We start from the raw sequence: 13,543 nt of genomic DNA, 5'->3' as shown, positions 1-13,543 counted from the left end.
GATGCTGAAGCTGAAACTCCAATACTTTGGCCACCTGATGCAAAGAACTGACTCTTGTGAAAAGACCCTGATGCTGGGAAAGATTGAAGGCAGGAGGAGAAGGGGACGACAGAGGATGAGATGGTTGGATGGCATCACCGACTCAATGGACATGAGTTTGAGTAAGCTCCAGGAGTTGGTGATGGACAGGGGAGCCTGGCGTGCTGTAGTCCATGGGGTTGCAAAGAGTTGTACACGACTGAGAGACTGAACTAAACGGAACTGAACAAAAAAGAGGGGGGGAAAATGCAAGCTTGTCCACGGGATTTTAAAAATTATCAAATAGTTTAATATCAAGATAGATCATTCATGGCTAAGAAATTCCATGATTCTGTGATTCCACCTCAGCTCTTTACTGTGAGAATATTTATCATCAAAAGGATGACCTTGACCCAAGGAAGTTTGTTAATGTAATCCCAAATATTTCTCATTGAACATGATTACTTTTAATAAGTAAATGCAATATCTTTAGCAGCTAATCATCTTCTCATTTAATTAAAATATCTGTCATCTCAGATGTGGCATCCCGAGGCTGAAAGTCCCCAAAAGAAAGAGGCCATTTTCCCTGCATCACATCCTGGAGTGTTTCCAAAGCTTATAATGGTGGAAAGGAGATCCCTCTTATCTCTGATGCCAGCCAGTAGTATTCTATCCAGACTGTTCCCATACACTCCCAACCAGATGAATTGTATTTCAAGAGAATAGGTCCTTAACCTGTGCACCATCTGATTTAGAATGCTGGCTTTTCCTGGCTTAAGAATTTAGAAAAGAAAAAAAGAAAGAAGAGCTATAATTATAATCCCCCCAGCTCCTACCCCTGTTGTGAGTATCCATAGGCTTGGGAAGTTTGTCAATGTGGTGGAAAAAGATAGTTGCTTCTCAATAGCTGCTGCATTGGATATCCATGTGGCCGCTGCTTGGGCTATTGTTCCCCTCTGCCGTAAGGAAAAGGTGCATATGAAGTCACTGGCTACACAGGACTGTCCTATGTGATGTGACGCCGTGACTCGGCGTCTCTCACAGTACGGCTTTTCATTCCAGGAGAGTCCATTGTGCTGCTGTTTTGGAAGGAGTTTGGCGTGAGCACAGAAAGTCCATACAGCCACCCACAACTTGATCTACTAGTTGTGAACGGAAACTTTTGAACACGTTCCACCAGCTGCACAATGGTACCATTTACTACTTTATTCTCAGGGGAAAACGTTTGCTGTGTGAATAATACCAGGGACTTATGTAAGCCTCTTCATTTTCAGGGAGCTTTCTGGCGTTCAGCAAATTCACACAACACCCTGGTAAGGTAGCAAGGCATTGTCATGCCTTCTTTACAGAGAGAGAACCCAGATCACAGCATCGAATTTTCCCAAGGCCAAATGGACAATCAGTGGTGTGGACTTGCTCCCAGAGAGACCCATACTCTTCTGCTAGAGAGCACAATTTCCCACCTACAGAAAAACTCCACAGGGTTCTATCCTGGATGTAATACTTAAGCATAACTACTCTGCTTGTTAATACATCTCCTAATGTTGCCTTAACTTGGGTTTTGTTCAAATGGATGAAAAGGACACAAGACAAGGTGGGGGTACTCATATAGGATAGTGGTAAAGGTTCTGGTATCTCTCACTTGCTTTGCCATTGAGGAATTGCCCAATCTATGTTCACAGCATTGTGGGGAGAGGAGCTGAGTGTTCCTAAAATCTCATAATAAAAAGCAAAACAATTCTTCCTACAATATAGGACAGCTTTGTTGATTTCAACTGCTAGTTAGGAAACTGAGGGAAAGTTTTCACTATTAAGTACAGGAATTTGCAAATATTTTCTATAGTGAGTTGGACTGGGGCCTCCGAAAAGATATCTCTAAGTCCTAACCCTTAGGACCTGTGATTGTGACTTTATTTGGCAAATCAGACTTTGTGTGTATAATCAAGGATCTTAAGATGAGATCATCCTGCATTTAGGGTAGACCTAAATCCAATGACAGGCATCCTTAAAAAAGAAAGGCAGAGAGAGATTTGAGACACAGACATGAAAAGGGGAAGACCATGTGAAGATGGAGGCAGAGAAGGGAGGTATCCAGCTACAAGCCAAGGGAACTCGGAAGATTGCTGGCAAGGCAATGGCTGGATGGCATCACTGACTCAATGGACATGAGTCTGAACAAACTCCAGGGGATAGTGAAGGACTAGAAAGTCTGGCGTGCTGCAGTCTATGGAGTCATAATGAGTCAGTCACAACTTAGCAACTGAACAACAACATCAGAAACTTAGAGAAAGGAAGGAAATGGTTTCTCCTTCAGATTACCCAGAAGGAGTCAACTCTGAAAACATCTTGATTTCAGTCTTCTGGTCTCCAAAACTGTGAGGGAATAAATTCATGTTGTTTTATACCAACCAGCTCGTGGTAATTGGTTATGACAGTCTGAGGACACCAGTACACCGCTTCAATTTTTTTCTAGCCAATCTTCAGAATCATATGAATTTTAATTCAATTTAGCTAAATACATACCATACCATATCTTTTAGTGTGTGTGTGTGTGCACATATGCGTATGTGTTAGAGGGCAATGTAGCTCTAAAGTAGTTGATAATTACTCTTCTAGATAAACAACAATAGTGAATGAAGAACTGCATCACCCTGACTTGCTCCATTGTGAAAGAAGAGAGGTACCATGAAGAGAAGGAGAGTGACGAATCAGTGGGGTTTTTCTTACTGACTGACTCTGCTCTGTAATATTAATGCATATATATTCCACTCTTCCAATTCATCCTATCCCCCCCTCTCTTCCTTGGTGTCCATATGTTTGTTCTCTACATCTGTGTCTCTATTTCTGTTTTGCAGATAGGTTCATGTGTACTGTTTTTCTAGACTCCACACATATGCATTAATATTACAGAGTGAAGTTACCCTTAATAACAAAATATATTGTTACCCTTAAAAATGCAAAAAAAAAAAAAATGCATCCCAATATATGTTCCCTGTCGTCGCTCAGTCATGTCCGATTCTTTGTGACCCCATGGACTGTAGCCTACGAGGCTCCTCCGTCCATGGGATTTTCCAGTCAAGAGACAAATACTGGTTGATTCCACTTATTTGAGGTACCTAGAATAGTCAGATTCAGAGTCAGAAAGTACATTGGTAGATGCCAGGGGCCACCGCAGGGGGTGGGGGTATGGGAACTTAGTGGCTAATGAGGATAGAGTTTCAGTTTAGGAAGGTGAAAAATTCGGGAGAAGGATAGTGGTGACAGTTGCACAACAATGTGAATGTACTTAGCGCCACTGAACTGTGCAGGTAAATATGGTTAAAATAGTATGTTTAATGTTTGTGACTTTTACCACACACACACACACACACACACACACACACACACAAATTGAAAAAAAAGAACCAGTGGAGTGAATTCAAGTTCTAATCACAAAGCAATCGTTTTCATACCTTCTTTGCTCTAGGCCACCGTACCAGGGAGCACACATGGCAAGGTGGGGCACAATATGTCTTTTAATAATCATATGGTTATAATTATTATTAATACCATATATTACACAAAATTTAACTATTATAAAAATTCATAATATGGAAAATGAATATGCATATGGTACACAACACTCTGGTTTTCTTCCTCTGAAAATGTGTGTGCTCTTTCTCTCTCCCCCTTACCCTATTCCACCTCACCCCACCCCAACCAGCCTTTTAAAAACTGGAATGGAGAATAGGTCTTTAGGACAGCTTCTAGTTTTTTGGCCTATTTCATTTTCTTTCTTTTTTTTTAGTTCTACCACTTTATTGCTACCAACCCATCTCCCTCCACCCTCATGCACACATGCTCAGTCATGTAACCCCATGGACTGCAGCCCGCCAGGCTCCTCTGTCCATGGACTTTTCCAGGCAAGAATACTGGAGTGGGTTGCCATTTCCTTTTCCAGCCTATTTCATTTTCATGAAATGTTTACTGAGTGTTCTGAGATGTAAGTCTTGTTTCTTGCAAGCCTTGGGTCAGGTTACATTTTTGGTTAAAGGACCGATGAGTAAGAGGCTTCCCAGGTGACACTAGTGGTAAAGAATCTACCTGCCAACGCAGGCAGACTTAAGAGAAGCAGGTCTGATCCCTGGGTTGGGAAGATTCCCTGGAGGAGGATGTGGCAACCCACTCCAGTATTCTTGCCTGGAGAATCCCACAGACAGAGGAGCCTGGCTGGCTACAGTCCATAGGGTTGCAAAGAGTCGGACACAGCTGAAGCAACTTAGCATACATGCACAGATGAGTCAACTTTTTCTGTCAAGTGTCAGATAGTGAATATTTTAGTTTCTGTAGGCGTGAGGTCTCTGTTTTACTACTCAACTCTGCAGGTGCAGTGTGAAAGCAGCTACAAACATGTGTAAGCATGGCTGTTATACTGTTCTTCTACTGTGGTGCAGCAAATGATCATAAACCTAGTGGCTTGAATCACTCACTTATTTCTAATTCAACAGGTTAGAAGTCTGGGTGGGCTTAGCTGAATTCTCCATTTAGGGTCTCACAGGCTGACATGAGAGGATTGGCTAGATGGGCTTTTATCTGCAGGCTCTGGGGAAGAGTTCACTTCCAAGTTCACTCAGAGTGTTGAAAGAACACTAGTGTCCATTGGTCAGAAGACTGAAGTCTCAGTCGCATTGCTGTACGTTGGCTGGGGCCATGCTCAGCTCTGAGTGCCGTCTCTCAGGGCCACCCTTCTGGTCTCCCCTGGTGCCGCTTGCTACCCCTTCAGAGCATGACTCAGAGGTTATACCCTTTCATCAACACAGGGTCCTACCAACTCTTCCACAGCTGTGGATGGGACAAGGGAGGACCACTGGGGCATGGTCCTATCCACAGCTGTGGCACATGGTAATTCTTGTGGCATTTGCACTCACTAGGCTTTCTCCTCTTTTCACTGTCAAAACTCATTTATCAGATCTGCTGGCTATGACTGACTGTCCTCTACATCACTACTCCTACCTGACTCACTCACTCTTTTTGCTCCCCAGAGCCACTGCTCTTGAAGACTGTGGGACTAAATACCCTTGGGTAGGTCCAGAAGGTCTTATAAAATGACATCATGAAGTCACCTGCAAAGAGCTGCCTACCTGCTGAACAGGGATTAACTCTGCTGTCTGCTTGCTCAGGTGGGACCTCTGCCCCTACCCCCTGCCCAGGGCACCACCAATGAAAATGAGGAAGCAGCCTCTGTCCCTCTTCCTCCCCACACACTTCACAATTGTTTCTTGAGGAACTTCCATGTTCTTGAGGGGCTTCCTTTATGGCTCAGATGGGAAAGAATCTGCATGCAAAGCAGGAGATGAGGGTTCAATCCCTGGGTCAGGAAGATCCCCTGGAGAAGGGATTGGCAACCCACTCCAGTATTCTTGCCTGAAGAATTCCAGGGACTGAGGAGCCTGGCAGGCTACAGCCCATGGGGTCATAAAGAGGCGGATATGACTGAGCAACTAACAGTTTCACTTTCATTGCAGCCTCCTTCCTGAATACAGCGCAGCAGGCCAGGCCCCATTCTGAGGCCCCTTGCTGGACTCATTGCCCACAATCCTCCTTCTCTTCCATTTTCCTAGGACAAACATGTATCCATGCAATGAAGGCAAAGCCTGTACTGTTGAAGCCACGGCTGGCTTCACTTACAAAACTTAACTTTCTCTTCCTGACCCTGGATTGCAGACCCTGAATATGTGGCTCCTACCCTGGCAGGGGCATTCGTATCCCAGTTCAGTCACCTCAGGTTAATACTACCAGAAAGATACAGGGGTTTCCTGTGCCCAGAATTGTTCTGAGCCTTAGACATTTTTCTCTTCCTATTTTATAAACAAAAGTACTATGTCTGACCACCCAAGAAGATCTTGACATGAGCCACCAAGGAAGATGAGACCTCCACCCCCAACTGGTGTCCTCTGTGAAGATTCATGATGCAGATTCACCCCAGCAAAGAGAACTTTACCTTCTTTGCTTATGTTATGAGAATGATGGCCTTTTATTGGTTCTCAAATTATGGAATTCTGTTACAATATGAAATAGTGTTTCAAAGTATACATGTATTTCCTCCTAGGAATGCTGATACACAACCCTAGGAACTTTCTTTCCAACCTTTAGAAAGCCAACACGATAAAACATAAGGGGAACAAAAGGGAAGATAGACACTACACAAAGAACAACTCTCTGGGATCTAGAGAGAAGCAGAGAAGAGTTCCACTGTGAAGCTGCTTTTTCAGGTGTACAGTATTCTCAGAAGCTGAGAATTCTGAACAGTATTCTCAGAAATGGTATGTGTTCTATCTCAACATTACACCGTGCCCATTATATCTGAAATGGCACAGCTCTGTATATTATGCTGTATATTTCCTGAAATGAAAAAGCTCTCACCTCCACACCATAAAAGCCCTGCTTGATAAATTTCTTGTTTCTTATGCAATGAAGTCAATATGACTCTCTTCTGCACCAGGCAATCCATTTTATCACTTGCCATTAGTGGATCCTTGAGGAGCAATGTAAAGACCTCCAGTCCACAGAGCCAGCTGCAGGAATATGTGTGACCTCAGACACCCCCAGACAGTGGCCGGGGAGGGCTCTGCATGTGCATTTTGGGTGTGGGAGTGGACCTGGTGGAATTTTGCCAGAGACACAGAGATCACAGCAGAGGCAAGGAAAAACAATAACAACATGACAACCCAATCGATAAATAAGAACTGGCATCATGCCCCAGGTAGCTCAATTCTGCATGGTCTTGCCTGGTTTGGTACCCCAAAGTGCCACTGATCAGTCTAATACAGCTGATCTGGCCTTTCAGAGGCACATGCAAACATAGGCTAAGACTGTGTCCACCAGGACTGACCTGAAAGAAAGGGAAAGGAAAAGATGGTATTACTGACTCCCTTTCATGTCCACAGAATCCTGTGAAAAAGGAGCAGAGAGCTTAGTCATTGTTTCATGCCCCTGTATATTACCGTGACCAGGATATGTTGGGTTCTGCTCAGTATTTGATTTGAGTTTCAATTATTTTAGCAGTAAACAAAGTAATGTCTTGATGAAGGTGAAAGAGGAGAGTGAAAAAGTTGGCTTAAAACTCAACATTCAAAAAACTAAGATCATGGCATCTGGTCCCTTCACTTCATGGCAAATAGACGGGGAAACAATGGAAACAGTGAGAGACTTTATTTTGGGGGCTCCAAAATCACTGCAGATGGTGACTGCAGCCATGAAATTAAAAGACACTTGCTCCTTGGAAGAAAAGCTATGCAAACTTAGTGTATTAAAAAGCAGAGACATTACTTTGCTGACAAAGGTCCATATAGTCAAAGCTATGGGTTTTCCAGTAGTCATGTATGGATGTGAGAGTTGGACTGTGAAGAAAGCTGAGCACTGAAGAATTGACGTTGACGCTTTTGAACTGTGGTGTTGGAGAAGTCTCTTGAGAGTCCCTTGGACTGCAAGGAGATCCAACCAGCCCATCCTAAAGGAAATCAACCCTGAATATCCACTAGAAGGACTGATGCTGAGGCTAAAGCTCCAATACTTTGGTCACCTGATGAGAAGAGCTGATTCAATGGAAATGACCCTGATGTTGGGAAAGACTGAAGGCAGGAGGAGAAGGGGATGACAGAGGATGATATGGTTGGATGGCATCACTGACTCAATGGACATGAGTTTCAGCAAGCTCCGGGAGGTGGTGAAGGACAGGGAAGCCTGGCGTGTAGCAGTTTGTGGAGTTGCAAAGAGACATGATTGAGGGACTGAACGACAACAACAAGACCAAGTAAAAGCTGAGTGAATCCCATGCATTAAAATTTTGAAAGCCTTTCCCAACATAAAGATAGCTAATAACTTTTTAGCCTACATATTATATGAGGAAAAACAAATGCTTCAATAAAGTGTCCCAGATTCTTAGAAGAATCAGAGACACCAGCGACTTCAGTGTCTCTGGCCCAGTTTAGCAGTTTCGGCCTTGGCAGCAATCCCACTGACAGGACAGAGGGCTCTTTGGGAAGACACAGGCTATTTGAAAGGAGAGTATTATTCATAAATTATCTACAAATGGTCCAATTCCTTCAATTCCCAAGTTTCTTAGACTTTCAGAGGGGAAATTTTAATCATAGATCATATGAGGTTGATTTTGTATAAGCTGAGGACAATTTTGAGAATTCAAATGACAGAAAGAAGGCAAAACAGTCTCTCCTGGGACTGCTCGGGAGACTTGTCCTTGCTTGTGATGTGTTAGTTAATTACCATCTGCATTTTGCTTTACAATTCACAAAGCCCTTTTCTCAGACTCTCAGAGGCCTCACCCTCTGCACCAGGGAGGAGCTGCTGAAAACATCTTCCAGGAAGAGAACCAATGATTAATTTACTGTTGGAGCATACCTAGCTAGTTAGCTGTTGGCACAGGTTAGGTATTAGAGACTAAGTATTAGAGTTCCAATTCAACCTGTCTTCCCTAAGCATTTCCCCAGATCAGAAGCTGTGTCTGATCTACACATAGCCATCTCCCTGCCTTCCTCCTCTCTCCCCTCCTCCCTACCTTCCTTCCTTTTTCCCTCCTCCCTCTCACTCTTCCCTTCTTCCTTCTATCCTTCCACCCTTGAATCGTCCCTTTCACTGTTTCTTCCATTTATCCAATAATTGTTTATTTGGCCTTCACTGTGTGCCAGCTGACTTCCCAGGTGGGTCAGTGGTAAAGAATCCACCTGCCAATGCAGGAGACATAGGTTCGATCCCTGGGTTGGAAATACCGCTTGGAGGAGAAGATGGCAACCCACTCCAGTATTCTTGCCCAGAGAATCCTATGAAGAGAGAAGCCTGGCAAGCTATAGTCCGTGGGGTTGCAAAGAGTCAGACACAACTGAGTACTGAGCACGCACACACGTATGTGCCAGCCATGGGATTAGGTGTTGATCAGAGATCAAAACACAGTTCCTTCAGATGACAGTGGAGGAAAAAGTAGGACCTGAACTGAACCCTCCCGTATCACTGAGCTCTGTGGAAGCTCATAGATTTTAGCCCATGAGAATCCATATAATCAAAGGAAAAATCCTCTACCATCTCTCTTTCCACAATGATGAATGTAAGACTCTAAGGAAAGATGATCTGCCTGAGGTTATAAAACTACACGTAAAGTTGGTGGGGGGGCTCTCTCTTGGGTCTTTAGACAGAATGACCATGATTCTTCCAGGTATATTTTTGGTTTAGCTGAGGAAAACAGAAGAGACAGAGGGATGGTCATGTATTACCAGGCCTATTCAATGAACTGCAGCTGAAGGAATGGCTTTGAATCATAGACAGTGTTTGCTCAAAGTAGGCATTTGATGATTTTAGATTAAATGATCCAGAGGATGGCTAAGAAAGAGTGTTCATCCTTGCCCTGGTTCATTGACTCATGTGCATAAAATACATAAAAACAAGCTAAGAAATATTTACCTACAGGAAAAATGATATAGCAAGAAAATCATAGGAATATAGGTATGTTATTCATTTAGAAGGCCAATTGCTGGCCTAATATATACTTGTAAAATTGACTTACAAATTAATTCTCTAAGATGAATAATACAGTGGTGATTCTAGTAACGTTGAATGCCACAGATGTAAGAATGCAATAATAAAGAAAGTAGGACAAAGATAGCTAACCCTGAGTCTCTGTCTCTAGCATATACTGAAATTACCTCGAGGGTTTGTCAAGACTTGCATGAGGAGGCTCACCCCGAGAGTTTCTGATTCAGGAGGTCTGAGAATTTGCATTTCTAATAAGATCCCTGGTGGAGTTGAGCTGCTCCTGCATCTGGGACCACAGGGAGAACACCTGAGTAGAGATCGGCTTGGGGAGAGAATAAAAAGGCAAGGCAGAGCAAAAAGAACATGACTGAGTGGCGGGGGGCGGGGCATCTGGTGTCGGGAACTTTGAAAAGTACAGCTCTTGTGAGGCACGACCCTAAGTGCCGAAGTTAGAAAAGAAAAGACATTTTCTAAAGCGACAGACATTAAATATTTTTGATGAGAAGCATGGTGGATCTCAGAGGAGGGCATGGCAATCCACTCCATGGCAATCCAGTGTTCCTGCTGGAGAATCCCATGGACAGAGGAGCCTGGTGGGCTGCAGTCCATAAGGTCACAAAGAGTCAGACATGATTGAAGCGACTTAGCATGTGTGCACGCATGGTGGATCTCACAACTCATGTTTCAGAAAGATAACTCTAATGTCAAGGTAAGCGGGTCTAGGTCTTTTTGAAAGCAGAAGAATTTGTCTGGATGGAGTGAGTGAAATTCGCTGTCGTGTCCGACTCTTTGTGGCCCCATGGACTATACGGTCTATGGAATTCTCCAGGCCAGAATACTGGAGTGGGTAGCCGGAGTCTGTGGCTATTCTGTATAATTTTGATACAGTAAACTAAATGAGATAGAGAAATTAAGTGACACGATACAAAATAAACTGATATTATCTTTTAAAATACTCTAGTATAATCATATAACAATACTACTGATTTCTTATTAAAATATTTTTAATTTAAGCAATATATATATATATATACTTTTCATTAAAATTTTTGAAAATACAAAAAAAGAGAGGAAAAAAAAGTCAAGAACCCCAACTTCCACCACCACCAGGAAAACACTAGTGACTGTGTATTGTCTCCATCTTTTTAATGCATAAGAGAATTTCACTCTCTGTTGTGACCATACTATAGGTAAAAGGTCTTCTTCCTATTACTTTACGAAATTTATTTTCTTAAGTCATTGTAAGTTCTTGCTAAACACAATAGTTGCACGTGAGTATGCTATAGCAGGTACTGATGCTTGCCTATACAACAGTCATATTCCAGATTTTTCCATGCCTGCTTTCCAAAAATTTTAGGCCAACACTTCTATTATTTGAATTAAGTAAATCTTGATTAGTATTAAAAAAGAATCATGGTAGTTCCTTCTTGCTGGTAGTTGATTTAATGGTTGTTACTCTCAGTTCAGTTCAGTTGCTCAGTCGTGTCCGACTCTTTGCAATTCCATGAATCACAGCACGCCAGGCCTCCCTGTCCATTACCAACTCCTGGAGTTTACGCAAACTCAAGTTCATCCAGTCGGTGATGCCATCCAGCCATCTCATCCTCTATCGTCCCCTTCTGCTCCTGCTCCCAATCCCTCCCAGCATCAGGGTCTTTTCCAATGAGTCAACTCTTCGCCTGAGGTGGCCAAAGTATTGGAGTTTCAGTTTCAGCATCAGTCCTTCCAACAAACACCCAGAACTGATCTCCTTTAGGATGGACTGGTTGGATCTCCTTGCAGTCCAAGGGACTCTCAAGAGTCTTCTCCAACACCACAGTTCAAAAGCATCGATTCTTCAGCACTCAGCTTTCTTCACAGTCCAACTCTCACATCCATATATGACCACTGGAAAAACCATAGCCTTGACTAGATGGACGTTTGTTGGCAAAGTAATGTCTCTGCTTTTTAATATGCTATCTAGGTTGGTCATAACTTTCCTTCCAAGGAGTAAGTGTCTTTTAATTTCATGGCTGCAGTCACCATCTGCAGTGATTTTGGAGCCCAAAAAAGTAAAGTCTGACACTGTTTCCACTGTTTCCCCATCTATTTGCCATGAGGTGATGGGACCAGATGCCATGATCTTAGTTTTCTGAATGTTGAGCTTTAAGCCAACTTTTTCGCTCTCTTCTTTCACTTTCATCAAGAGGCTTTTTAGTTCCTCTTCACTTTCTGCCATAAGGGTGGTGTCATCTACATATCTGAGGTTATTGATATTTCTCCCGGCTATCTTGATTCCAGCTTGTGCTTCTTCCAGCCCAGCATTTCTCATGATGTACTCTGCATATAAGTTAAATAAGCAGGGTGACAATATACAGCCTTGACGTACTCCTTTTCCTGTTTGGAACCAGTCTGTTGTCCCATGTCCAGTTCTAACTGTTGCTTGCTGACTGGCATATAGGTTTCCTCAAGAGGCAGGTCAGGTGGTCTGGTATTCCCATTTCTTTCAGAATTTTCCACAGTTTATTGTGATCCACAATACTGTTACTTTAATAAGTTTTTATTTTGACAAAGTTCTCCAAGATGGAAGCTGACTAAATAATGATCCCCAAAGTCATTAGATCCTAATCCCTGGACCTATAAATGTTACATTATTTGGAAGATGACTCTTTCCAGATATGATTAATTTAAGCATTTTGAGACAAGTCAATTTCACTGAATTATATGGGTGAGCCCTAAAGGCCATCACAGGTGTCCTTACAAGAAAGAGGCAGAGCCTACTTCTACAGCACATGTACTAAAACTGAAACAATACAGAGATTAGCATGGCCCCTGAGCAAGGATGTCATGCAAATTTGTGCAGCATTCAAATTTTAAACAAGGGGTGGGGCAGGCAAAGGGAGATTTCACACAGGCACACAGAAGAGAAGGTGACTTGAAAATGGAACAAAGAGAGATTTGAAGATGGAGCGATATGGCCACAAGCCGAGGAATCCTAACAGCCATCGGAAAGTGGAAAAGGAAGGAACGGGCTCTCTCCTAGAACACCCTGAGAGAGTATGGCCCTAATGACACCTTAATTTTGACCTAGTGATGACGATTTTGGACTTCTGGTCTCCAGAACTGGACAGAATACATTTCTGTTGTTTTATGTCACCATGTTTGGTGTCATAGAAGCTCCAGGCAGCTCACATAGATCAAACCCTTCTTGAAATGTTCTGTCCCAATTCTGGTTAAATAGACATGGTCTATCCAATGGAAGGGTCCTCTTGGAAAGACTGTCTTACTCTTAAAAAGAAATACATGTTGGGAGGGAGTCTTATTTCTTCTTCCACATGTTGTTGCCCCTACATACAGCATTAGAATTGGAGAAGCCATCTTGTGATTGTGCAGCCAATCAAGCAGCCAAACAAGCCAATGAGCCAAGGACGGGAGAGAAGAAAGATGGGACAAACTTGGGCCTTGGATGACATCATCAGACTGCTTTAATTAACCAGCCCTGGGACTTCCCTATAATGAGACTTCTTCTTATATGAGATAATTTTCTTACGTGAATTAACATGATTTTTAAGGTCTCTTTAGTTGGGTTTTCCCTTACTTTCAGCTGAAAGCAACATACCAAATGCATGCATCAAATGGATTACACCATAATTCAAAAATGGGCAAACTGTGACCCGGCAAACAACTACCTGGTTTTGTAAATAAAGTTTTATTGGATCCCAGCCTAAACCACAGACTACTGTCTACGCTCTTTAGCACCACAACAGCAAAGTTAGGTAGTTGTGAGGGAGATCAAATGGCTCACGAGCTTAAAATTAGGTTATCTGATACTGTAAGAAAAAGTTCACAAACTTCTGCCGTTCTTGAACACAACTGTACCAACTGTCCTTTTGTTGTTGAATATTGCTTTTCTAGTTTCTCCAAAAATTGTCTTTTTCACACAAGCTTTTAACGTGTCACTTGGGCATATTCCTACATATAAGATTGAGTGTGATTCACAGAGAAAGAGTCCAATAAGAAAATA

General features: G+C 42.7%; 1 non-coding gene across 1 annotated transcript; it reads left to right on the top strand.

Moving 5' to 3' along the window:
* The first annotated feature begins 12,292 nt into the window (after positions 1 to 12,292).
* LOC122454642 lies at positions 12,293 to 12,396 on the top strand. The gene has a single exon (XR_006273462.1). It is a non-coding gene; the product is annotated as a U6 spliceosomal RNA (small nuclear RNA).
* Positions 12,397 to 13,543: the final 1,147 nt, after the last annotated feature.

The sequence above is a fragment of the Cervus canadensis genome, chromosome 16 (assembly GCF_019320065.1).
Source record: "Cervus canadensis isolate Bull #8, Minnesota chromosome 16, ASM1932006v1, whole genome shotgun sequence".
NCBI classification, from domain to species: domain Eukaryota; kingdom Metazoa; phylum Chordata; class Mammalia; order Artiodactyla; family Cervidae; genus Cervus; species Cervus canadensis.
This window is presented reverse-complemented; position numbering and strand designations above follow the sequence as displayed.